The sequence below is a fragment of the Sinohyriopsis cumingii genome, chromosome 15 (genome assembly GCF_028554795.1).
Source record: "Sinohyriopsis cumingii isolate HCF-2022 chromosome 15, ASM2855479v2, whole genome shotgun sequence".
NCBI lineage: Eukaryota > Metazoa > Mollusca > Bivalvia > Unionida > Unionidae > Sinohyriopsis > Sinohyriopsis cumingii.
Genome location: NC_142975.1, coordinates 4,703,634 through 4,729,410, shown reverse-complemented (window position 1 = coordinate 4,729,410; position 25,777 = coordinate 4,703,634). Strand labels below are relative to the sequence as shown.

Genomic DNA, 25,777 nt, shown 5'->3' with positions numbered 1-25,777 from the left:
GGCACACCATCCTTCAAACTTGGTCGTTACATTTGATATATACATTTGGCGTTTTCACTCTAATGTGAGTATAATTGGTGGAATTAAATAGAATAACCACAAAGGATAAAAGGTAATAATTCGAGCTAAGGAGACAAAATATCTGCCCCGGGTGAGGATCGAACTCACGACCTTCAGATTGCTCTCTACGATTGATTATGAGACTGACGCGCTACCTGCTGCGCTACCGAGGCTATATACATTTTCCATGAGAGATTATATCTTCAGGAGAAACTAAAAGCATTCTTCAGAAAGCATGCGCACCAGCATATGTCAAAAGAGCAAATGATTTACCCCGAGGCGCAGATGTAGAACATGGTAGAAAACACTATAACTAGTCATAAAACGTGTTCTAAACATCCATGATGGTCAACTACATTAACTTATAGGTAAGTTCATCTTATCGGTATTCTGATACCTCTATAAATTCTAAATGGATGGCAATACTAGTTGTTACAAGAAAATAGCCTCCCACTGTTGAGGGGTGGGTGATATTATTTAAATTTAGTGTTTATGATTGTACAAAATTATCATTATCGCGAAGGTTATAATGCCATTGGGAGCGTACGTTTCTACTTTATAAACATTAAGACTTATCAAACACGATTCACTGTGAGTTTTCATTTTCAACTCGTAGGTGAGGAATTTAAGCTACATAAAAATATTTTTTAATTTACTAAATGTTCAAAGGCAGGAACTGTGACTGAACTAGCTGCGTTTCATTTTAGCGCTTTCCGGATGGAGACGTTAACTGTGTTGAAGGACTGCCATGCAAACGAGCATATTCCAAGAAAAGTTGAAAGAGAATCATCTATCATGTGGTCTGAACATAGGACAAGTAAGAAGTCTTTCTATAGAAAGGCGATTGTGAGATTGGCCCTCATGTGTATTGAATCAATGGTCACATTGGAGGATTGTCAACTCTGATTGAGGCTATGCAACATTGATGCAATTTGCGAAACTGTGCTAGCGAAGGTCACCAATAATCAGTCGAATAATAAATCTGGCTCTCAAGGACAATACATGAGTATAACAAGAAATAACAGTTGACCCATGAACCGTCCTTGTGGGCTGATGAATACATATCGATACATCCATTCAGTCAATGAAAACAATTTCAAACAAATATTTTGGAGTTAAATATTATACAGGTCTCCCCAGTCAATGTTCGAAAAATATCGTTAGAACACTGATCATATCATGTGTTAAAACTTTTCTATTCACGGATCGGTAACTGAAAGCGACAAATATGCATTATAATTTTCTCTGTAGAAAATAAACCACAAAATGCTTTCATTACATGATGGCATGGAGTTTGTTGAATTGTATGTGATTGGAAAGAGAAAACCATTCCTCGTGTAACATTAACTCATACAAATACCATTAATACTAGTACTACTACTACCACTAACACTACTACTGCTACTCCTACTACTACTACTAACACATGTATAATGTTCGGAACACTTTCTCTGGATTCCTGTTGAAGACAGAACTCCTTCTTTAGAAAGGACATATAGACGTCGTCAAATCAGCGTAATTTAGGTGAATCAGGTTCTTACTTTAATATTGTGATAGTGAATCCTATTCCGATTGATGAAACAATGGATCTTGCCCATGAGGAAATGTTTTCCAAAATATACTCGTTTGGAAATCTAGATATTGTTACGCGTTATTATGTTTATGACCTCGGGCCCTGATGGGCGCCCTCCAATTGGAAGTAGGTCAAACCTAATTGAGTGTGCTAACACCAATGGCTGATTTATCGTGACGTCACCAGTAGGAAGACTGATATGCACCGAGGTACGACGCTTTCTATATTGATTACAGTGCGGCACGTTCGTTTTTTAGCCTTTGCTATGCAAACGGTATTTTGTTGCGAATTATATTTATTGAAATTGTATTTGAATCGAATTAGTTAACGTATATTATAGTAGTTATTATTTCTTTCCCGGTTGTTTTCAAATGATGGCTACATTGTTGTATATATCTTTTAGGGTCGGGTGCATTGAGCTGCTTGACTTGACCCTAATATGTATGTATTAATGCAGTTGATAAGAATGATGATATTATAAACTGGAAAAATGTTGGTTTGGGTTATAACTTGCTTTCATCCACTCCGGGCCAAATACATTCCACATAGTCCTACTCGCAGATGAACCATTTCCATTGAATGACGACACGTTCCCTACTTAGGCGTATCCGAAAGGTTTCCTTTTGATGGGTAGCAGCACGTCGACGACACACAAATCCACCATATTTGCTGTGTGTGAGTGAACTGGCTTAGATGGGGTTCCTGATGGCCCTCAAAGATGACAGACAAAAGTTCGAAGCGTTGTTCAAACTATGTCAATGAACGTAGAGTTTTGCTAGGCGGTTTGAAAATGTATCATCTATCGGCAAATGTGTCTTCTATTAAAGCACGATAATGGTCGCTGGCAGACTAAGAAACTGATGAATGTACAATCGTTTTCAAAGTGGGTTATAAACCTATACTCCCTGTTCTATGCTTACAGTTTTTCAGGAGATCGATGTCATGATACGGTATGATGATTAAATTACTCCAGATCATAAGTCTTTGTCTTTGAGAATTTAGGTAGCGAGCACACATATTCAAACTGAAGTAACGAATAGATATGTTTTAACAAATATTATTTGCAAATGTTATATCTGACACCAGACAGTGAATATATTTATTAATGTAAGAGCAGAAAGTTGGCGGGATCGAGACCGACAGATTTTTGTCCTAATATACGCATGGGAAGAAGATTATATTTATGTAACAAACGTGTAATTGTATTATATCCTTTGGTCCCCGTTTCATGTTTATGAATACAGACTTCCACAGATCAATACAGACTTCAATTGACCATTACCAAATGCAAAAGTGTCATCTTCCCTGTAACTTATGCTCGACGGATAGAACAATATTTGCCTTTCTTTGTTGCAAGTTGTTTTTAAAATAGTCAAGTTTGATACTGTACTCAAGTATCACGTGCATGTACCTTTTCTGTCTTTACAGGAGAGAGAGAGAGAGAGAGAGAGAGAGAGAGAGAGAGAGAGAGAGAGAGAGAGAGAGAGAGTGTTTTTGTTTGATTTGGATTTTTAACGTAGCTTTAACAATTTTTCAATCATATACGTACGTTGTCTGCAGTGTGGCAGTTTATAGTGATGCCTAGCACTGGGGCATCATGTCGCAGACACGTAGCATGATGTCCCACCCAGTCCCATTATCCTGAGACCAGGCCAACCAGTTCTATCACTAACTTCTTAATGCTGAGCACCTAGAGAGGCAGTTGTCAGTATCAATTTTGTAAGTCTCTGATAGGACTAGGCTGGGGATCAAACCCATGACCTCCCGCATCCACAACGGACGCCCTAAACATTAGGCCACTGGAACGGTGTAGAGTGTCCATTGTGCTTTCAAGTGGGATCTGTTTGAATAGGTAATGATAGTTTCCCATCAGTTTGAGGCACACCATCCTTCAAACTTGGTCGTTACATTTGATATATACATTTGGCGTTTTCACTCTAATGTGAGTATAATTGGTGGAATTAAATAGAATAACCACAAAGGATAAAAGGTAATAATTCGAGCTAAGGAGACAAAATATCTGCCCCGGGTGAGGATCGAACTCACGACCTTCAGATTGCTCTCTACGATTGATTATGAGACTGACGCGCTACCTGCTGCGCTACCGAGGCTATATACATTTTCCATGAGAGATTATATCTTCAGGAGAAACTAAAAGCATTCTTCAGAAAGCATGCGCACCAGCATATGTCAAAAGAGCAAATGATTTACCCCGAGGCGCAGATGTAGAACATGGTAGAAAACACTATAACTAGTCATAAAACGTGTTCTAAACATCCATGATGGTCAACTACATTAACTTATAGGTAAGTTCATCTTATCGGTATTCTGATACCTCTATAAATTCTAAATGGATGGCAATACTAGTTGTTACAAGAAAATAGCCTCCCACTGTTGAGGGGTGGGTGATATTATTTAAATTTAGTGTTTATGATTGTACAAAATTATCATTATCGCGAAGGTTATAATGCCATTGGGAGCGTACGTTTCTACTTTATAAACATTAAGACTTATCAAACACGATTCACTGTGAGTTTTCATTTTCAACTCGTAGGTGAGGAATTTAAGCTACATAAAAATATTTTTTAATTTACTAAATGTTCAAAGGCAGGAACTGTGACTGAACTAGCTGCGTTTCATTTTAGCGCTTTCCGGATGGAGACGTTAACTGTGTTGAAGGACTGCCATGCAAACGAGCATATTCCAAGAAAAGTTGAAAGAGAATCATCTATCATGTGGTCTGAACATAGGACAAGTAAGAAGTCTTTCTATAGAAAGGCGATTGTGAGATTGGCCCTCATGTGTATTGAATCAATGGTCACATTGGAGGATTGTCAACTCTGATTGAGGCTATGCAACATTGATGCAATTTGCGAAACTGTGCTAGCGAAGGTCACCAATAATCAGTCGAATAATAAATCTGGCTCTCAAGGACAATACATGAGTATAACAAGAAATAACAGTTGACCCATGAACCGTCCTTGTGGGCTGATGAATACATATCGATACATCCATTCAGTCAATGAAAACAATTTCAAACAAATATTTTGGAGTTAAATATTATACAGGTCTCCCCAGTCAATGTTCGAAAAATATCGTTAGAACACTGATCATATCATGTGTTAAAACTTTTCTATTCACGGATCGGTAACTGAAAGCGACAAATATGCATTATAATTTTCTCTGTAGAAAATAAACCACAAAATGCTTTCATTACATGATGGCATGGAGTTTGTTGAATTGTATGTGATTGGAAAGAGAAAACCATTCCTCGTGTAACATTAACTCATACAAATACCATTAATACTAGTACTACTACTACCACTAACACTACTACTGCTACTCCTACTACTACTACTAACACATGTATAATGTTCGGAACACTTTCTCTGGATTCCTGTTGAAGACAGAACTCCTTCTTTAGAAAGGACATATAGACGTCGTCAAATCAGCGTAATTTAGGTGAATCAGGTTCTTACTTTAATATTGTGATAGTGAATCCTATTCCGATTGATGAAACAATGGATCTTGCCCATGAGGAAATGTTTTCCAAAATATACTCGTTTGGAAATCTAGATATTGTTACGCGTTATTATGTTTATGACCTCGGGCCCTGATGGGCGCCCTCCAATTGGAAGTAGGTCAAACCTAATTGAGTGTGCTAACACCAATGGCTGATTTATCGTGACGTCACCAGTAGGAAGACTGATATGCACCGAGGTACGACGCTTTCTATATTGATTACAGTGCGGCACGTTCGTTTTTTAGCCTTTGCTATGCAAACGGTATTTTGTTGCGAATTATATTTATTGAAATTGTATTTGAATCGAATTAGTTAACGTATATTATAGTAGTTATTATTTCTTCCCCGGTTGTTTTCAAATGATGGCTACATTGTTGTATATATCTTTTAGGGTCGGGTGCATTGAGCTGCTTGACTTGACCCTAATATGTATGTATTAATGCAGTTGATAAGAATGATGATATTATAAACTGGAAAAATGTTGGTTTGGGTTATAACTTGCTTTCATCCACTCCGGGCCAAATACATTCCACATAGTCCTACTCGCAGATGAACCATTTCCATTGAATGACGACACGTTCCCTACTTAGGCGTATCCGAAAGGTTTCCTTTTGATGGGTAGCAGCACGTCGACGACACACAAATCCACCATATTTGCTGTGTGTGAGTGAACTGGCTTAGATGGGGTTCCTGATGGCCCTCAAAGATGACAGACAAAAGTTCGAAGCGTTGTTCAAACTATGTCAATGAACGTAGAGTTTTGCTAGGCGGTTTGAAAATGTATCATCTATCGGCAAATGTGTCTTCTATTAAAGCACGATAATGGTCGCTGGCAGACTAAGAAACTGATGAATGTACAATCGTTTTCAAAGTGGGTTATAAACCTATACTCCCTGTTCTATGCTTACAGTTTTTCAGGAGATCGATGTCATGATACGGTATGATGATTAAATTACTCCAGATCATAAGTCTTTGTCTTTGAGAATTTAGGTAGCGAGCACACATATTCAAACTGAAGTAACGAATAGATATGTTTTAACAAATATTATTTGCAAATGTTATATCTGACACCAGACAGTGAATATATTTATTAATGTAAGAGCAGAAAGTTGGCGGGATCGAGACCGACAGATTTTTGTCCTAATATACGCATGGGAAGAAGATTATATTTATGTAACAAACGTGTAATTGTATTATATCCTTTGGTCCCCGTTTCATGTTTATGAATACAGACTTCCACAGATCAATACAGACTTCAATTGACCATTACCAAATGCAAAAGTGTCATCTTCCCTGTAACTTATGCTCGACGGATAGAACAATATTTGCCTTTCTTTGTTGCAAGTTGTTTTTAAAATAGTCAAGTTTGATACTGTACTCAAGTATCACGTGCATGTACCTTTTCTGTCTTTACAGGAGAGAGAGAGAGAGAGAGAGAGAGAGAGAGAGAGAGAGTGTGTTTTTGTTTGATTTGGATTTTTAACGTAGCTTTAACAATTTTTCAATCATATAGGTACGTTGTCTGCAGTGTGGCAGTTTATAGTGATGCCTAGCACTGGGGCATCATGTCGCAGACACGTAGCATGATGTCCCACCCAGTCCCATTATCCTGAGACCAGGCCAACCAGTTCTATCACTAACTTCTTAATGCTGAGCACCTAGAGAGGCAGTTGTCAGTATCAATTTTGTAAGTCTCTGATAGGACTAGGCTGGGGATCAAACCCATGACCTCCCGCATCCACAACGGACGCCCTAAACATTAGGCTACTGGAACGGTGTAGAGTGTCCATTGTGCTTTCAAGTGGGATCTGTTTGAATAGGTAATGATAGTTTCCCATCAGTTTGAGGCACACCATCCTTCAAACTTGGTCGTTACATTTGATATATACATTTGGCGTTTTCACTCTAATGTGAGTATAATTGGTGGAATTAAATAGAATAACCACAAAGGATAAAAGGTAATAATTCGAGCTAAGGAGACAAAATATCTGCCCCGGGTGAGGATCGAACTCACGACCTTCAGATTGCTCTCTACGATTGATTATGAGACTGACGCGCTACCTGCTGCGCTACCGAGGCTATATACATTTTCCATGAGAGATTATATCTTCAGGAGAAACTAAAAGCATTCTTCAGAAAGCATGCGCACCAGCATATGTCAAAAGAGCAAATGATTTACCCCGAGGCGCAGATGTAGAACATGGTAGAAAACACTATAACTAGTCATAAAACGTGTTCTAAACATCCATGATGGTCAACTACATTAACTTATAGGTAAGTTCATCTTATCGGTATTCTGATACCTCTATAAATTCTAAATGGATGGCAATACTAGTTGTTACAAGAAAATAGCCTCCCACTGTTGAGGGGTGGGTGATATTATTTAAATTTAGTGTTTATGATTGTACAAAATTATCATTATCGCGAAGGTTATAATGCCATTGGGAGCGTACGTTTCTACTTTATAAACATTAAGACTTATCAAACACGATTCACTGTGAGTTTTCATTTTCAACTCGTAGGTGAGGAATTTAAGCTACATAAAAATATTTTTTAATTTACTAAATGTTCAAAGGCAGGAACTGTGACTGAACTAGCTGCGTTTCATTTTAGCGCTTTCCGGATGGAGACGTTAACTGTGTTGAAGGACTGCCATGCAAACGAGCATATTCCAAGAAAAGTTGAAAGAGAATCATCTATCATGTGGTCTGAACATAGGACAAGTAAGAAGTCTTTCTATAGAAAGGCGATTGTGAGATTGGCCCTCATGTGTATTGAATCAATGGTCACATTGGAGGATTGTCAACTCTGATTGAGGCTATGCAACATTGATGCAATTTGCGAAACTGTGCTAGCGAAGGTCACCAATAATCAGTCGAATAATAAATCTGGCTCTCAAGGACAATACATGAGTATAACAAGAAATAACAGTTGACCCATGAACCGTCCTTGTGGGCTGATGAATACATATCGATACATCCATTCAGTCAATGAAAACAATTTCAAACAAATATTTTGGAGTTAAATATTATACAGGTCTCCCCAGTCAATGTTCGAAAAATATCGTTAGAACACTGATCATATCATGTGTTAAAACTTTTCTATTCACGGATCGGTAACTGAAAGCGACAAATATGCATTATAATTTTCTCTGTAGAAAATAAACCACAAAATGCTTTCATTACATGATGGCATGGAGTTTGTTGAATTGTATGTGATTGGAAAGAGAAAACCATTCCTCGTGTAACATTAACTCATACAAATACCATTAATACTAGTACTACTACTACCACTAACACTACTACTGCTACTCCTACTACTACTACTAACACATGTATAATGTTCGGAACACTTTCTCTGGATTCCTGTTGAAGACAGAACTCCTTCTTTAGAAAGGACATATAGACGTCGTCAAATCAGCGTAATTTAGGTGAATCAGGTTCTTACTTTAATATTGTGATAGTGAATCCTATTCCGATTGATGAAACAATGGATCTTGCCCATGAGGAAATGTTTTCCAAAATATACTCGTTTGGAAATCTAGATATTGTTACGCGTTATTATGTTTATGACCTCGGGCCCTGATGGGCGCCCTCCAATTGGAAGTAGGTCAAACCTAATTGAGTGTGCTAACACCAATGGCTGATTTATCGTGACGTCACCAGTAGGAAGACTGATATGCACCGAGGTACGACGCTTTCTATATTGATTACAGTGCGGCACGTTCGTTTTTTAGCCTTTGCTATGCAAACGGTATTTTGTTGCGAATTATATTTATTGAAATTGTATTTGAATCGAATTAGTTAACGTATATTATAGTAGTTATTATTTCTTCCCCGGTTGTTTTCAAATGATGGCTACATTGTTGTATATATCTTTTAGGGTCGGGTGCATTGAGCTGCTTGACTTGACCCTAATATGTATGTATTAATGCAGTTGATAAGAATGATGATATTATAAACTGGAAAAATGTTGGTTTGGGTTATAACTTGCTTTCATCCACTCCGGGCCAAATACATTCCACATAGTCCTACTCGCAGATGAACCATTTCCATTGAATGACGACACGTTCCCTACTTAGGCGTATCCGAAAGGTTTCCTTTTGATGGGTAGCAGCACGTCGACGACACACAAATCCACCATATTTGCTGTGTGTGAGTGAACTGGCTTAGATGGGGTTCCTGATGGCCCTCAAAGATGACAGACAAAAGTTCGAAGCGTTGTTCAAACTATGTCAATGAACGTAGAGTTTTGCTAGGCGGTTTGAAAATGTATCATCTATCGGCAAATGTGTCTTCTATTAAAGCACGATAATGGTCGCTGGCAGACTAAGAAACTGATGAATGTACAATCGTTTTCAAAGTGGGTTATAAACCTATACTCCCTGTTCTATGCTTACAGTTTTTCAGGAGATCGATGTCATGATACGGTATGATGATTAAATTACTCCAGATCATAAGTCTTTGTCTTTGAGAATTTAGGTAGCGAGCACACATATTCAAACTGAAGTAACGAATAGATATGTTTTAACAAATATTATTTGCAAATGTTATATCTGACACCAGACAGTGAATATATTTATTAATGTAAGAGCAGAAAGTTGGCGGGATCGAGACCGACAGATTTTTGTCCTAATATACGCATGGGAAGAAGATTATATTTATGTAACAAACGTGTAATTGTATTATATCCTTTGGTCCCCGTTTCATGTTTATGAATACAGACTTCCACAGATCAATACAGACTTCAATTGACCATTACCAAATGCAAAAGTGTCATCTTCCCTGTAACTTATGCTCGACGGATAGAACAATATTTGCCTTTCTTTGTTGCAAGTTGTTTTTAAAATAGTCAAGTTTGATACTGTACTCAAGTATCACGTGCATGTACCTTTTCTGTCTTTACAGGAGAGAGAGAGAGAGAGAGAGAGAGAGAGAGAGAGAGAGAGAGAGAGAGAGAGAGAGAGTGTGTTTTTGTTTGATTTGGATTTTTAACGTAGCTTTAACAATTTTTCAATCATATAGGTACGTTGTCTGCAGTGTGGCAGTTTATAGTGATGCCTAGCACTGGGGCATCATGTCGCAGACACGTAGCATGATGTCCCACCCAGTCCCATTATCCTGAGACCAGGCCAACCAGTTCTATCACTAACTTCTTAATGCTGAGCACCTAGAGAGGCAGTTGTCAGTATCAATTTTGTAAGTCTCTGATAGGACTAGGCTGGGGATCAAACCCATGACCTCCCGCATCCACAACGGACGCCCTAAACATTAGGCTACTGGAACGGTGTAGAGTGTCCATTGTGCTTTCAAGTGGGATCTGTTTGAATAGGTAATGATAGTTTCCCATCAGTTTGAGGCACACCATCCTTCAAACTTGGTCGTTACATTTGATATATACATTTGGCGTTTTCACTCTAATGTGAGTATAATTGGTGGAATTAAATAGAATAACCACAAAGGATAAAAGGTAATAATTCGAGCTAAGGAGACAAAATATCTGCCCCGGGTGAGGATCGAACTCACGACCTTCAGATTGCTCTCTACGATTGATTATGAGACTGACGCGCTACCTGCTGCGCTACCGAGGCTATATACATTTTCCATGAGAGATTATATCTTCAGGAGAAACTAAAAGCATTCTTCAGAAAGCATGCGCACCAGCATATGTCAAAAGAGCAAATGATTTACCCCGAGGCGCAGATGTAGAACATGGTAGAAAACACTATAACTAGTCATAAAACGTGTTCTAAACATCCATGATGGTCAACTACATTAACTTATAGGTAAGTTCATCTTATCGGTATTCTGATACCTCTATAAATTCTAAATGGATGGCAATACTAGTTGTTACAAGAAAATAGCCTCCCACTGTTGAGGGGTGGGTGATATTATTTAAATTTAGTGTTTATGATTGTACAAAATTATCATTATCGCGAAGGTTATAATGCCATTGGGAGCGTACGTTTCTACTTTATAAACATTAAGACTTATCAAACACGATTCACTGTGAGTTTTCATTTTCAACTCGTAGGTGAGGAATTTAAGCTACATAAAAATATTTTTTAATTTACTAAATGTTCAAAGGCAGGAACTGTGACTGAACTAGCTGCGTTTCATTTTAGCGCTTTCCGGATGGAGACGTTAACTGTGTTGAAGGACTGCCATGCAAACGAGCATATTCCAAGAAAAGTTGAAAGAGAATCATCTATCATGTGGTCTGAACATAGGACAAGTAAGAAGTCTTTCTATAGAAAGGCGATTGTGAGATTGGCCCTCATGTGTATTGAATCAATGGTCACATTGGAGGATTGTCAACTCTGATTGAGGCTATGCAACATTGATGCAATTTGCGAAACTGTGCTAGCGAAGGTCACCAATAATCAGTCGAATAATAAATCTGGCTCTCAAGGACAATACATGAGTATAACAAGAAATAACAGTTGACCCATGAACCGTCCTTGTGGGCTGATGAATACATATCGATACATCCATTCAGTCAATGAAAACAATTTCAAACAAATATTTTGGAGTTAAATATTATACAGGTCTCCCCAGTCAATGTTCGAAAAATATCGTTAGAACACTGATCATATCATGTGTTAAAACTTTTCTATTCACGGATCGGTAACTGAAAGCGACAAATATGCATTATAATTTTCTCTGTAGAAAATAAACCACAAAATGCTTTCATTACATGATGGCATGGAGTTTGTTGAATTGTATGTGATTGGAAAGAGAAAACCATTCCTCGTGTAACATTAACTCATACAAATACCATTAATACTAGTACTACTACTACCACTAACACTACTACTGCTACTCCTACTACTACTACTAACACATGTATAATGTTCGGAACACTTTCTCTGGATTCCTGTTGAAGACAGAACTCCTTCTTTAGAAAGGACATATAGACGTCGTCAAATCAGCGTAATTTAGGTGAATCAGGTTCTTACTTTAATATTGTGATAGTGAATCCTATTCCGATTGATGAAACAATGGATCTTGCCCATGAGGAAATGTTTTCCAAAATATACTCGTTTGGAAATCTAGATATTGTTACGCGTTATTATGTTTATGACCTCGGGCCCTGATGGGCGCCCTCCAATTGGAAGTAGGTCAAACCTAATTGAGTGTGCTAACACCAATGGCTGATTTATCGTGACGTCACCAGTAGGAAGACTGATATGCACCGAGGTACGACGCTTTCTATATTGATTACAGTGCGGCACGTTCGTTTTTTAGCCTTTGCTATGCAAACGGTATTTTGTTGCGAATTATATTTATTGAAATTGTATTTGAATCGAATTAGTTAACGTATATTATAGTAGTTATTATTTCTTCCCCGGTTGTTTTCAAATGATGGCTACATTGTTGTATATATCTTTTAGGGTCGGGTGCATTGAGCTGCTTGACTTGACCCTAATATGTATGTATTAATGCAGTTGATAAGAATGATGATATTATAAATTGGAAAAATGTTGGTTTGGGTTATAACTTGCTTTCATCCACTCCGGGCCAAATACATTCCACATAGTCCTACTCGCAGATGAACCATTTCCATTGAATGACGACACGTTCCCTACTTAGGCGTATCCGAAAGGTTTCCTTTTGATGGGTAGCAGCACGTCGACGACACACAAATCCACCATATTTGCTGTGTGTGAGTGAACTGGCTTGGATGGGGTTCCTGATGGCCCTCAAAGATGACAGACAAAAGTTCGAAGCGTTGTTCAAACTATGTCAATGAACGTAGAGTTTTGCTAGGCGGTTTGAAAATGTATCATCTATCGGCAAATGTGTCTTCTATTAAAGCACGATAATGGTCGCTGGCAGACTAAGAAACTGATGAATGTACAATCGTTTTCAAAGTGGGTTATAAACCTATACTCCCTGTTCTATGCTTACAGTTTTTCAAGAGATCGATGTCATGATACGGTATGATGATTAAATTACTCCAGATCATAAGTCTTTGTCTTTGAGAATTTAGGTAGCGAGCACACATATTCAAACTGAAGTAACGAATAGATATGTTTTAACAAATATTATTTGCAAATGTTATATCTGACACCAGACAGTGAATATATTTATTAATGTAAGAGCAGAAAGTTGGCGGGATCGAGACCGACAGATTTTTGTCCTAATATACGCATGGGAAGAAGATTATATTTATGTAACAAACGTGTAATTGTATTATATCCTTTGGTCCCCGTTTCATGTTTATGAATACAGACTTCCACAGATCAATACAGACTTCAATTGACCATTACCAAATGCAAAAGTGTCATCTTCCCTGTAACTTATGCTCGACGGATAGAACAATATTTGCCTTTCTTTGTTGCAAGTTGTTTTTAAAATAGTCAAGTTTGATACTGTACTCAAGTATCACGTGCATGTACCTTTTCTGTCTTTACAGGAGAGAGAGAGAGAGAGAGAGAGAGAGTGTGTGTGTTTTTGTTTGATTTGGATTTTTAACGTAGCTTTAACAATTTTTCAATCATATAGGTACGTTGTCTGCAGTGTGGCAGTTTATAGTGATGCCTAGCACTGGGGCATCATGTCGCAGACACGTAGCATGATGTCCCACCCAGTCCCATTATCCTGAGACCAGGCCAACCAGTTCTATCACTAACTTCTTAATGCTGAGCACCTAGAGAGGCAGTTGTCAGTATCAATTTTGTAAGTCTCTGATAGGACTAGGCTGGGGATCAAACCCATGACCTCCCGCATCCACAACGGACGCCCTAAACATTAGGCCACTGGAACGGTGTAGAGTGTCCATTGTGCTTTCAAGTGGGATCTGTTTGAATAGGTAATGATAGTTTCCCATCAGTTTGAGGCACACCATCCTTCAAACTTGGTCGTTACATTTGATATATACATTTGGCGTTTTCACTCTAATGTGAGTATAATTGGTGGAATTAAATAGAATAACCACAAAGGATAAAAGGTAATAATTCGAGCTAAGGAGACAAAATATCTGCCCCGGGTGAGGATCGAACTCACGACCTTCAGATTGCTCTCTACGATTGATTATGAGACTGACGCGCTACCTGCTGCGCTACCGAGGCTATATACATTTTCCATGAGAGATTATATCTTCAGGAGAAACTAAAAGCATTCTTCAGAAAGCATGCGCACCAGCATATGTCAAAAGAGCAAATGATTTACCCCGAGGCGCAGATGTAGAACATGGTAGAAAACACTATAACTAGTCATAAAACGTGTTCTAAACATCCATGATGGTCAACTACATTAACTTATAGGTAAGTTCATCTTATCGGTATTCTGATACCTCTATAAATTCTAAATGGATGGCAATACTAGTTGTTACAAGAAAATAGCCTCCCACTGTTGAGGGGTGGGTGATATTATTTAAATTTAGTGTTTATGATTGTACAAAATTATCATTATCGCGAAGGTTATAATGCCATTGGGAGCGTACGTTTCTACTTTATAAACATTAAGACTTATCAAACACGATTCACTGTGAGTTTTCATTTTCAACTCGTAGGTGAGGAATTTAAGCTACATAAAAATATTTTTTAATTTACTAAATGTTCAAAGGCAGGAACTGTGACTGAACTAGCTGCGTTTCATTTTAGCGCTTTCCGGATGGAGACGTTAACTGTGTTGAAGGACTGCCATGCAAACGAGCATATTCCAAGAAAAGTTGAAAGAGAATCATCTATCATGTGGTCTGAACATAGGACAAGTAAGAAGTCTTTCTATAGAAAGGCGATTGTGAGATTGGCCCTCATGTGTATTGAATCAATGGTCACATTGGAGGATTGTCAACTCTGATTGAGGCTATGCAACATTGATGCAATTTGCGAAACTGTGCTAGCGAAGGTCACCAATAATCAGTCGAATAATAAATCTGGCTCTCAAGGACAATACATGAGTATAACAAGAAATAACAGTTGACCCATGAACCGTCCTTGTGGGCTGATGAATACATATCGATACATCCATTCAGTCAATGAAAACAATTTCAAACAAATATTTTGGAGTTAAATATTATACAGGTCTCCCCAGTCAATGTTCGAAAAATATCGTTAGAACACTGATCATATCATGTGTTAAAACTTTTCTATTCACGGATCGGTAACTGAAAGCGACAAATATGCATTATAATTTTCTCTGTAGAAAATAAACCACAAAATGCTTTCATTACATGATGGCATGGAGTTTGTTGAATTGTATGTGATTGGAAAGAGAAAACCATTCCTCGTGTAACATTAACTCATACAAATACCATTAATACTAGTACTACTACTACCACTAACACTACTATTGCTACTCCTACTACTACTACTAACACATGTATAATGTTCGGAACACTTTCTCTGGATTCCTGTTGAAGACAGAACTCCTTCTTTAGAAAGGACATATAGACGTCGTCAAATCAGCGTAATTTAGGTGAATCAGGTTCTTACTTTAATATTGTGATAGTGAATCCTATTCCGATTGATGAAACAATGGATCTTGCCCATGAGGAAATGTTTTCCAAAATATACTCGTTTGGAAATCTAGATATTGTTACGCGTTATTATGTTTATGACCTCGGGCCCTGATGGGCGCCCTCCAATTGGAAGTAGGTCAAACCTAATTGAGTGTGCTAACACCAATGGCTGATTTATCGTGACGTCACCAGTAGGAAGACTGATATGCACCGAGGTACGACGCTTTCTATATTGATTACAGTGCGGCACGTTCGTTTTTTAGCCTTTGCTATGCAAACGGTATTTTGTTGCGAATTATATTTATTGAAATTGTATTTGAATCGAATTAGTTAACGTATATTATAGTAGTTATTATTTCTTCCCCGGTTGTTTTCAAATGATGGCTACATTGTTGTATATATCTTTTAGGGTCGGGTGCATTGAGCTGCTTGACTTGACCCTAATATGTATGTATTAATGCAGTTGATAAGAATGATGATATTATAAATTGGAAAAATGTTGGTTTGGGTTATAACTTGCTTTCATCCACTCCGGGCCAAATACATTCCACATAGTCCTACTCGCAGATGAACCATTTCCATTGAATGACGACACGTTCCCTACTTAGGCGTATCCGAAAGGTTTCCTTTTGATGGGTAGCAGCACGTCGACGACACACAAATCCACCATATTTGCTGTGTGTGAGTGAACTGGCTTGGATGGGGTTCCTGATGGCCCTCAAAGATGACAGACAAAAGTTCGAAGCGTTGTTCAAACTATGTCAATGAACGTAGAGTTTTGCTAGGCGGTTTGAAAATGTATCATCTATCGGCAAATGTGTCTTCTATTAAAGCACGATAATGGTCGCTGGCAGACTAAGAAACTGATGAATGTACAATCGTTTTCAAAGTGGGTTATAAACCTATACTCCCTGTTCTATGCTTACAGTTTTTCAAGAGATCGATGTCATGATACGGTATGATGATTAAATTACTCCAGATCATAAGTCTTTGTCTTTGAGAATTTAGGTAGCGAGCACACATATTCAAACTGAAGTAACGAATAGATATGTTTTAACAAATATTATTTGCAAATGTTATATCTGACACCAGACAGTGAATATATTTATTAATGTAAGAGCAGAAAGTTGGCGGGATCGAGACCGACAGATTTTTGTCCTAATATACGCATGGGAAGAAGATTATATTTATGTAACAAACGTGTAATTGTATTATATCCTTTGGTCCCCGTTTCATGTTTATGAATACAGACTTCCACAGATCAATACAGACTTCAATTGACCATTACCAAATGCAAAAGTGTCATCTTCCCTGTAACTTATGCTCGACGGATAGAACAATATTTGCCTTTCTTTGTTGCAAGTTGTTTTTAAAATAGTCAAGTTTGATACTGTACTCAAGTATCACGTGCATGTACCTTTTCTGTCTTTACAGGAGAGAGAGAGAGAGAGAGAGAGAGAGTGTGTGTGTTTTTGTTTGATTTGGATTTTTAACGTAGCTTTAACAATTTTTCAATCATATAGGTACGTTGTCTGCAGTGTGGCAGTTTATAGTGATGCCTAGCACTGGGGCATCATGTCGCAGACACGTAGCATGATGTCCCACCCAGTCCCATTATCCTGAGACCAGGCCAACCAGTTCTATCACTAACTTCTTAATGCTGAGCACCTAGAGAGGCAGTTGTCAGTATCAATTTTGTAAGTCTCTGATAGGACTAGGCTGGGGATCAAACCCATGACCTCCCGCATCCACAACGGACGCCCTAAACATTAGGCCACTGGAACGGTGTAGAGTGTCCATTGTGCTTTCAAGTGGGATCTGTTTGAATAGGTAATGATAGTTTCCCATCAGTTTGAGGCACACCATCCTTCAAACTTGGTCGTTACATTTGATATATACATTTGGCGTTTTCACTCTAATGTGAGTATAATTGGTGGAATTAAATAGAATAACCACAAAGGATAAAAGGTAATAATTCGAGCTAAGGAGACAAAATATCTGCCCCGGGTGAGGATCGAACTCACGACCTTCAGATTGCTCTCTACGATTGATTATGAGACTGACGCGCTACCTGCTGCGCTACCGAGGCTATATACATTTTCCATGAGAGATTATATCTTCAGGAGAAACTAAAAGCATTCTTCAGAAAGCATGCGCACCAGCATATGTCAAAAGAGCAAATGATTTACCCCGAGGCGCAGATGTAGAACATGGTAGAAAACACTATAACTAGTCATAAAACGTGTTCTAAACATCCATGATGGTCAACTACATTAACTTATAGGTAAGTTCATCTTATCGGTATTCTGATACCTCTATAAATTCTAAATGGATGGCAATACTAGTTGTTACAAGAAAATAGCCTCCCACTGTTGAGGGGTGGGTGATATTATTTAAATTTAGTGTTTATGATTGTACAAAATTATCATTATCGCGAAGGTTATAATGCCATTGGGAGCGTACGTTTCTACTTTATAAACATTAAGACTTATCAAACACGATTCACTGTGAGTTTTCATTTTCAACTCGTAGGTGAGGAATTTAAGCTACATAAAAATATTTTTTAATTTACTAAATGTTCAAAGGCAGGAACTGTGACTGAACTAGCTGCGTTTCATTTTAGCGCTTTCCGGATGGAGACGTTAACTGTGTTGAAGGACTGCCATGCAAACGAGCATATTCCAAGAAAAGTTGAAAGAGAATCATCTATCATGTGGTCTGAACATAGGACAAGTAAGAAGTCTTTCTATAGAAAGGCGATTGTGAGATTGGCCCTCATGTGTATTGAATCAATGGTCACATTGGAGGATTGTCAACTCTGATTGAGGCTATGCAACATTGATGCAATTTGCGAAACTGTGCTAGCGAAGGTCACCAATAATCAGTCGAATAATAAATCTGGCTCTCAAGGACAATACATGAGTATAACAAGAAATAACAGTTGACCCATGAACCGTCCTTGTGGGCTGATGAATACATATCGATACATCCATTCAGTCAATGAAAACAATTTCAAACAAATATTTTGGAGTTAAATATTATACAGGTCTCCCCAGTCAATGTTCGAAAAATATCGTTAGAACACTGATCATATCATGTGTTAAAACTTTTCTATTCACGGATCGGTAACTGAAAGCGACAAATATGCATTATAATTTTCTCTGTAGAAAATAAACCACAAAATGCTTTCATTACATGATGGCATGGAGTTTGTTGAATTGTATGTGATTGGAAAGAGAAAACCATTCCTCGTGTAACATTAACTCATACAAATACCATTAATACTAGTACTACTACTACCACTAACACTACTACTGCTACTCCTACTACTACTACTAACACATGTATAATGTTCGGAACACTTTCTCTGGATTCCTGTTGAAGACAGAACTCCTTCTTTAGAAAGGACATATAGACGTCGTCAAATCAGCGTAATTTAGGTGAATCAGGTTCTTACTTTAATATTGTGATAGTGAATCCTATTCCGATTGATGAAACAATGGATCTTGCCCATGAGGAAATGTTTTCCAAAATATACTCGTTTGGAAATCTAGATATTGTTACGCGTTATTATGTTTATGACCTCGGGCCCTGATGGGCGCCCTCCAATTGGAAGTAGGTCAAACCTAATTGAGTGTGCTAACACCAATGGCTGATTTATCGTGACGTCACCAGTAGGAAGACTGATATGCACCGAGGTACGACGCTTTCTATATTGATTACAGTGCGGCACGTTCGTTTTTTAGCCTTTGCTATGCAAACGGTATTTTGTTGCGAATTATATTTATTGAAATTGTATTTGAATCGAATTAGTTAACGTATATTATAGTAGTTATTATTTCTTCCCCGGTTGTTTTCAAATGATGGCTACATTGTTGTATATATCTTTTAGGGTCGGGTGCATTGAGCTGCTTGACTTGACCCTAATATGTATGTATTAATGCAGTTGATAAGAATGATGATATTATAAACTGGAAAAATGTTGGTTTGGGTTATAACTTGCTTTCATCCACTCCGGGCCAAATACATTCCACATAGTCCTACTCGCAGATGAACCATTTCCATTGAATGACGACACGTTCCCTACTTAGGCGTATCCGAAAGGTTTCCTTTTGATGGGTAGCAGCACGTCGACGACACACAAATCCACCATATTTGCTGTGTGTGAGTGAACTGGCTTAGATGGGGTTCCTGATGGCCCTCAAAGATGACAGACAAAAGTTCGAAGCGTTGTTCAAACTATGTCAATGAACGTAGAGTTTTGCTAGGCGGTTTGAAAATGTATCATCTATCGGCAAATGTGTCTTCTATTAAAGCACGATAATGGTCGCTGGCAGACTAAGAAACTGATGAATGTACAATCGTTTTCAAAGTGGGTTATAAACCTATACTCCCTGTTCTATGCTTACAGTTTTTCAGGAGATCGATGTCATGATACGGTATGATGATTAAATTACTCCAGATCATAAGTCTTTGTCTTTGAGAATTTAGGTAGCGAGCACACATATTCAAACTGAAGTAACGAATAGATATGTTTTAACAAATATTATTTGCAAATGTTATATCTGACACCAGACAGTGAATATATTTATTAATGTAAGAGCAGAAAGTTGGCGGGATCGAGACCGACAGATTTTTGTCCTAATATACGCATGGGAAGAAGATTATATTTATGTAACAAACGTGTAATTGTATTATATCCTTTGGTCCCCGTTTCATGTTTATGAATACAGACTTCCACAGATCAATACAGACTTCAATTGACCATTACCAAATGCAAAAGTGTCATCTTCCCTGTAACTTATGCTCGACGGATAGAACAATATTTGCCTTTCTTTGTTGCAAGTTGTTTTTAAAATAGTCAAGTTTGATACTGTACTCAAGTATCACGTGCATGTACCTTTTCTGTCTTTACAGGAGAGAGAGAGAGAGAGAGAGAGAGAGAGAGAGAGAGAGAGAGAGTGTGTTTTTGTTTGATTTGGATTTTTAACGTAGCTTTAACAATTTTTCAATCATATAGGTACGTTGTCTGCAGTGTGGCAGTTTATAGTGATGCCTAGCACTGGGGCATCATGTCGCAGACACGTAGCATGATGTCCCACCCAGTCCCATTATCCTGAGACCAGGCCAACCAGTTCTATCACTAACTTCTTAATGCTGAGCACCTAGAGAGGCAGTTGTCAGTATCAATTTTGTAAGTCTCTGATAGGACTAGGCTGGGGATCAAACCCATGACCTCCCGCATCCACAACGGACGCCCTAAACATTAGGCTACTGGAACGGTGTAGAGTGTCCATTGTGCTTTCAAGTGGGATCTGTTTGAATAGGTAATGATAGTTTCCCATCAGTTTGAGGCACACCATCCTTCAAACTTGGTCGTTACATTTGATATATACATTTGGCGTTTTCACTCTAATGTGAGTATAATTGGTGGAATTAAATAGAATAACCACAAAGGATAAAAGGTAATAATTCGAGCTAAGGAGACAAAATATCTGCCCCGGGTGAGGATCGAACTCACGACCTTCAGATTGCTCTCTACGATTGATTATGAGACTGACGCGCTACCTGCTGCGCTACCGAGGCTATATACATTTTCCATGAGAGATTATATCTTCAGGAGAAACTAAAAGCATTCTTCAGAAAGCATGCGCACCAGCATATGTCAAAAGAGCAAATGATTTACCCCGAGGCGCAGATGTAGAACATGGTAGAAAACACTATAACTAGTCATAAAACGTGTTCTAAACATCCATGATGGTCAACTACATTAACTTATAGGTAAGTTCATCTTATCGGTATTCTGATACCTCTATAAATTCTAAATGGATGGCAATACTAGTTGTTACAAGAAAATAGCCTCCCACTGTTGAGGGGTGGGTGATATTATTTAAATTTAGTGTTTATGATTGTACAAAATTATCATTATCGCGAAGGTTATAATGCCATTGGGAGCGTACGTTTCTACTTTATAAACATTAAGACTTATCAAACACGATTCACTGTGAGTTTTCATTTTCAACTCGTAGGTGAGGAATTTAAGCTACATAAAAATATTTTTTAATTTACTAAATGTTCAAAGGCAGGAACTGTGACTGAACTAGCTGCGTTTCATTTTAGCGCTTTCCGGATGGAGACGTTAACTGTGTTGAAGGACTGCCATGCAAACGAGCATATTCCAAGAAAAGTTGAAAGAGAATCATCTATCATGTGGTCTGAACATAGGACAAGTAAGAAGTCTTTCTATAGAAAGGCGATTGTGAGATTGGCCCTCATGTGTATTGAATCAATGGTCACATTGGAGGATTGTCAACTCTGATTGAGGCTATGCAACATTGATGCAATTTGCGAAACTGTGCTAGCGAAGGTCACCAATAATCAGTCGAATAATAAATCTGGCTCTCAAGGACAATACATGAGTATAACAAGAAATAACAGTTGACCCATGAACCGTCCTTGTGGGCTGATGAATACATATCGATACATCCATTCAGTCAATGAAAACAATTTCAAACAAATATTTTGGAGTTAAATATTATACAGGTCTCCCCAGTCAATGTTCGAAAAATATCGTTAGAACACTGATCATATCATGTGTTAAAACTTTTCTATTCACGGATCGGTAACTGAAAGCGACAAATATGCATTATAATTTTCTCTGTAGAAAATAAACCACAAAATGCTTTCATTACATGATGGCATGGAGTTTGTTGAATTGTATGTGATTGGAAAGAGAAAACCATTCCTCGTGTAACATTAACTCATACAAATACCATTAATACTAGTACTACTACTACCACTAACACTACTACTGCTACTCCTACTACTACTACTAACACATGTATAATGTTCGGAACACTTTCTCTGGATTCCTGTTGAAGACAGAACTCCTTCTTTAGAAAGGACATATAGACGTCGTCAAATCAGCGTAATTTAGGTGAATCAGGTTCTTACTTTAATATTGTGATAGTGAATCCTATTCCGATTGATGAAACAATGGATCTTGCCCATGAGGAAATGTTTTCCAAAATATACTCGTTTGGAAATCTAGATATTGTTACGCGTTATTATGTTTATGACCTCGGGCCCTGATGGGCGCCCTCCAATTGGAAGTAGGTCAAACCTAATTGAGTGTGCTAACACCAATGGCTGATTTATCGTGACGTCACCAGTAGGAAGACTGATATGCACCGAGGTACGACGCTTTCTATATTGATTACAGTGCGGCACGTTCGTTTTTTAGCCTTTGCTATGCAAACGGTATTTTGTTGCGAATTATATTTATTGAAATTGTATTTGAATCGAATTAGTTAACGTATATTATAGTAGTTATTATTTCTTCCCCGGTTGTTTTCAAATGATGGCTACATTGTTGTATATATCTTTTAGGGTCGGGTGCATTGAGCTGCTTGACTTGACCCTAATATGTATGTATTAATGCAGTTGATAAGAATGATGATATTATAAATTGGAAAAATGTTGGTTTGGGTTATAACTTGCTTTCATCCACTCCGGGCCAAATACATTCCACATAGTCCTACTCGCAGATGAACCATTTCCATTGAATGACGACACGTTCCCTACTTAGGCGTATCCGAAAGGTTTCCTTTTGATGGGTAGCAGCACGTCGACGACACACAAATCCACCATATTTGCTGTGTGTGAGTGAACTGGCTTGGATGGGGTTCCTGATGGCCCTCAAAGATGACAGACAAAAGTTCGAAGCGTTGTTCAAACTATGTCAATGAACGTAGAGTTTTGCTAGGCGGTTTGAAAATGTATCATCTATCGGCAAATGTGTCTTCTATTAAAGCACGATAATGGTCGCTGGCAGACTAAGAAACTGATGAATGTACAATCGTTTTCAAAGTGGGTTATAAACCTATACTCCCTGTTCTATGCTTACAGTTTTTCAAGAGATCGATGTCATGATACGGTATGATGATTAAATTACTCCAGATCATAAGTCTTTGTCTTTGAGAATTTAGGTAGCGAGCACACATATTCAAACTGAAGTAACGAATAGATATGTTTTAACAAATATTATTTGCAAATGTTATATCTGACACCAGACAGTGAATATATTTATTAATGTAAGAGCAGAAAGTTGGCGGGATCGAGACCGACAGATTTTTGTCCTAATATACGCATGGGAAGAAGATTATATTTATGTAACAAACGTGTAATTGTATTATATCCTTTGGTCCCCGTTTCATGTTTATGAATACAGACTTCCACAGATCAATACAGACTTCAATTGACCATTACCAAATGCAAAAGTGTCATCTTCCCTGTAACTTATGCTCGACGGATAGAACAATATTTGCCTTTCTTTGTTGCAAGTTGTTTTTAAAATAGTCAAGTTTGATACTGTACTCAAGTATCACGTGCATGTACCTTTTCTGTCTTTACAGGAGAGAGAGAGAGAGAGAGAGAGAGAGTGTGTGTGTTTTTGTTTGATTTGGATTTTTAACGTAGCTTTAACAATTTTTCAATCATATAGGTACGTTGTCTGCAGTGTGGCAGTTTATAGTGATGCCTAGCACTGGGGCATCATGTCGCAGACACGTAGCATGATGTCCCACCCAGTCCCATTATCCTGAGACCAGGCCAACCAGTTCTATCACTAACTTCTTAATGCTGAGCACCTAGAGAGGCAGTTGTCAGTATCAATTTTGTAAGTCTCTGATAGGACTAGGCTGGGGATCAAACCCATGACCTCCCGCATCCACAACGGACGCCCTAAACATTAGGCCACTGGAACGGTGTAGAGTGTCCATTGTGCTTTCAAGTGGGATCTGTTTGAATAGGTAATGATAGTTTCCCATCAGTTTGAGGCACACCATCCTTCAAACTTGGTCGTTACATTTGATATATACATTTGGCGTTTTCACTCTAATGTGAGTATAATTGGTGGAATTAAATAGAATAACCACAAAGGATAAAAGGTAATAATTCGAGCTAAGGAGACAAAATATCTGCCCCGGGTGAGGATCGAACTCACGACCTTCAGATTGCTCTCTACGATTGATTATGAGACTGACGCGCTACCTGCTGCGCTACCGAGGCTATATACATTTTCCATGAGAGATTATATCTTCAGGAGAAACTAAAAGCATTCTTCAGAAAGCATGCGCACCAGCATATGTCAAAAGAGCAAATGATTTACCCCGAGGCGCAGATGTAGAACATGGTAGAAAACACTATAACTAGTCATAAAACGTGTTCTAAACATCCATGATGGTCAACTACATTAACTTATAGGTAAGTTCATCTTATCGGTATTCTGATACCTCTATAAATTCTAAATGGATGGCAATACTAGTTGTTACAAGAAAATAGCCTCCCACTGTTGAGGGGTGGGTGATATTATTTAAATTTAGTGTTTATGATTGTACAAAATTATCATTATCGCGAAGGTTATAATGCCATTGGGAGCGTACGTTTCTACTTTATAAACATTAAGACTTATCAAACACGATTCACTGTGAGTTTTCATTTTCAACTCGTAGGTGAGGAATTTAAGCTACATAAAAATATTTTTTAATTTACTAAATGTTCAAAGGCAGGAACTGTGACTGAACTAGCTGCGTTTCATTTTAGCGCTTTCCGGATGGAGACGTTAACTGTGTTGAAGGACTGCCATGCAAACGAGCATATTCCAAGAAAAGTTGAAAGAGAATCATCTATCATGTGGTCTGAACATAGGACAAGTAAGAAGTCTTTCTATAGAAAGGCGATTGTGAGATTGGCCCTCATGTGTATTGAATCAATGGTCACATTGGAGGATTGTCAACTCTGATTGAGGCTATGCAACATTGATGCAATTTGCGAAACTGTGCTAGCGAAGGTCACCAATAATCAGTCGAATAATAAATCTGGCTCTCAAGGACAATACATGAGTATAACAAGAAATAACAGTTGACCCATGAACCGTCCTTGTGGGCTGATGAATACATATCGATACATCCATTCAGTCAATGAAAACAATTTCAAACAAATATTTTGGAGTTAAATATTATACAGGTCTCCCCAGTCAATGTTCGAAAAATATCGTTAGAACACTGATCATATCATGTGTTAAAACTTTTCTATTCACGGATCGGTAACTGAAAGCGACAAATATGCATTATAATTTTCTCTGTAGAAAATAA

At 38.0% G+C, this 25,777-nt stretch overlaps 8 non-coding genes across 8 annotated transcripts; all 8 read right to left on the bottom strand.

The window, feature by feature from the left end:
* Positions 1-143: 143 nt before the first annotated feature.
* On the bottom strand, positions 144-233 carry Trnam-cau (transfer RNA methionine (anticodon CAU)). The gene is given in 2 exon segments: positions 144-179; positions 197-233. It is a non-coding gene; the product is annotated as a tRNA-Met (tRNA).
* Positions 234-3,654: 3,421 nt separating this feature from the next.
* On the bottom strand, positions 3,655-3,744 carry Trnam-cau (transfer RNA methionine (anticodon CAU)). The gene is given in 2 exon segments: positions 3,655-3,690; positions 3,708-3,744. It is a non-coding gene; the product is annotated as a tRNA-Met (tRNA).
* A 3,401-nt stretch (positions 3,745-7,145) lies between these two features.
* On the bottom strand, positions 7,146-7,235 carry Trnam-cau (transfer RNA methionine (anticodon CAU)). The gene is given in 2 exon segments: positions 7,146-7,181; positions 7,199-7,235. It is a non-coding gene; the product is annotated as a tRNA-Met (tRNA).
* Positions 7,236-10,656: 3,421 nt separating this feature from the next.
* Positions 10,657-10,746, bottom strand: Trnam-cau (transfer RNA methionine (anticodon CAU)). The gene is given in 2 exon segments: positions 10,657-10,692; positions 10,710-10,746. It is a non-coding gene; the product is annotated as a tRNA-Met (tRNA).
* A 3,393-nt stretch (positions 10,747-14,139) lies between these two features.
* Positions 14,140-14,229, bottom strand: Trnam-cau (transfer RNA methionine (anticodon CAU)). The gene is given in 2 exon segments: positions 14,140-14,175; positions 14,193-14,229. It is a non-coding gene; the product is annotated as a tRNA-Met (tRNA).
* Positions 14,230-17,622: 3,393 nt separating this feature from the next.
* On the bottom strand, positions 17,623-17,712 carry Trnam-cau (transfer RNA methionine (anticodon CAU)). The gene is given in 2 exon segments: positions 17,623-17,658; positions 17,676-17,712. It is a non-coding gene; the product is annotated as a tRNA-Met (tRNA).
* A 3,407-nt stretch (positions 17,713-21,119) lies between these two features.
* On the bottom strand, positions 21,120-21,209 carry Trnam-cau (transfer RNA methionine (anticodon CAU)). Its single transcript is given in 2 exon segments — positions 21,120-21,155; positions 21,173-21,209. It is a non-coding gene; the product is annotated as a tRNA-Met (tRNA).
* Positions 21,210-24,602: 3,393 nt separating this feature from the next.
* On the bottom strand, positions 24,603-24,692 carry Trnam-cau (transfer RNA methionine (anticodon CAU)). Its single transcript is given in 2 exon segments — positions 24,603-24,638; positions 24,656-24,692. It is a non-coding gene; the product is annotated as a tRNA-Met (tRNA).
* Positions 24,693-25,777: the final 1,085 nt, after the last annotated feature.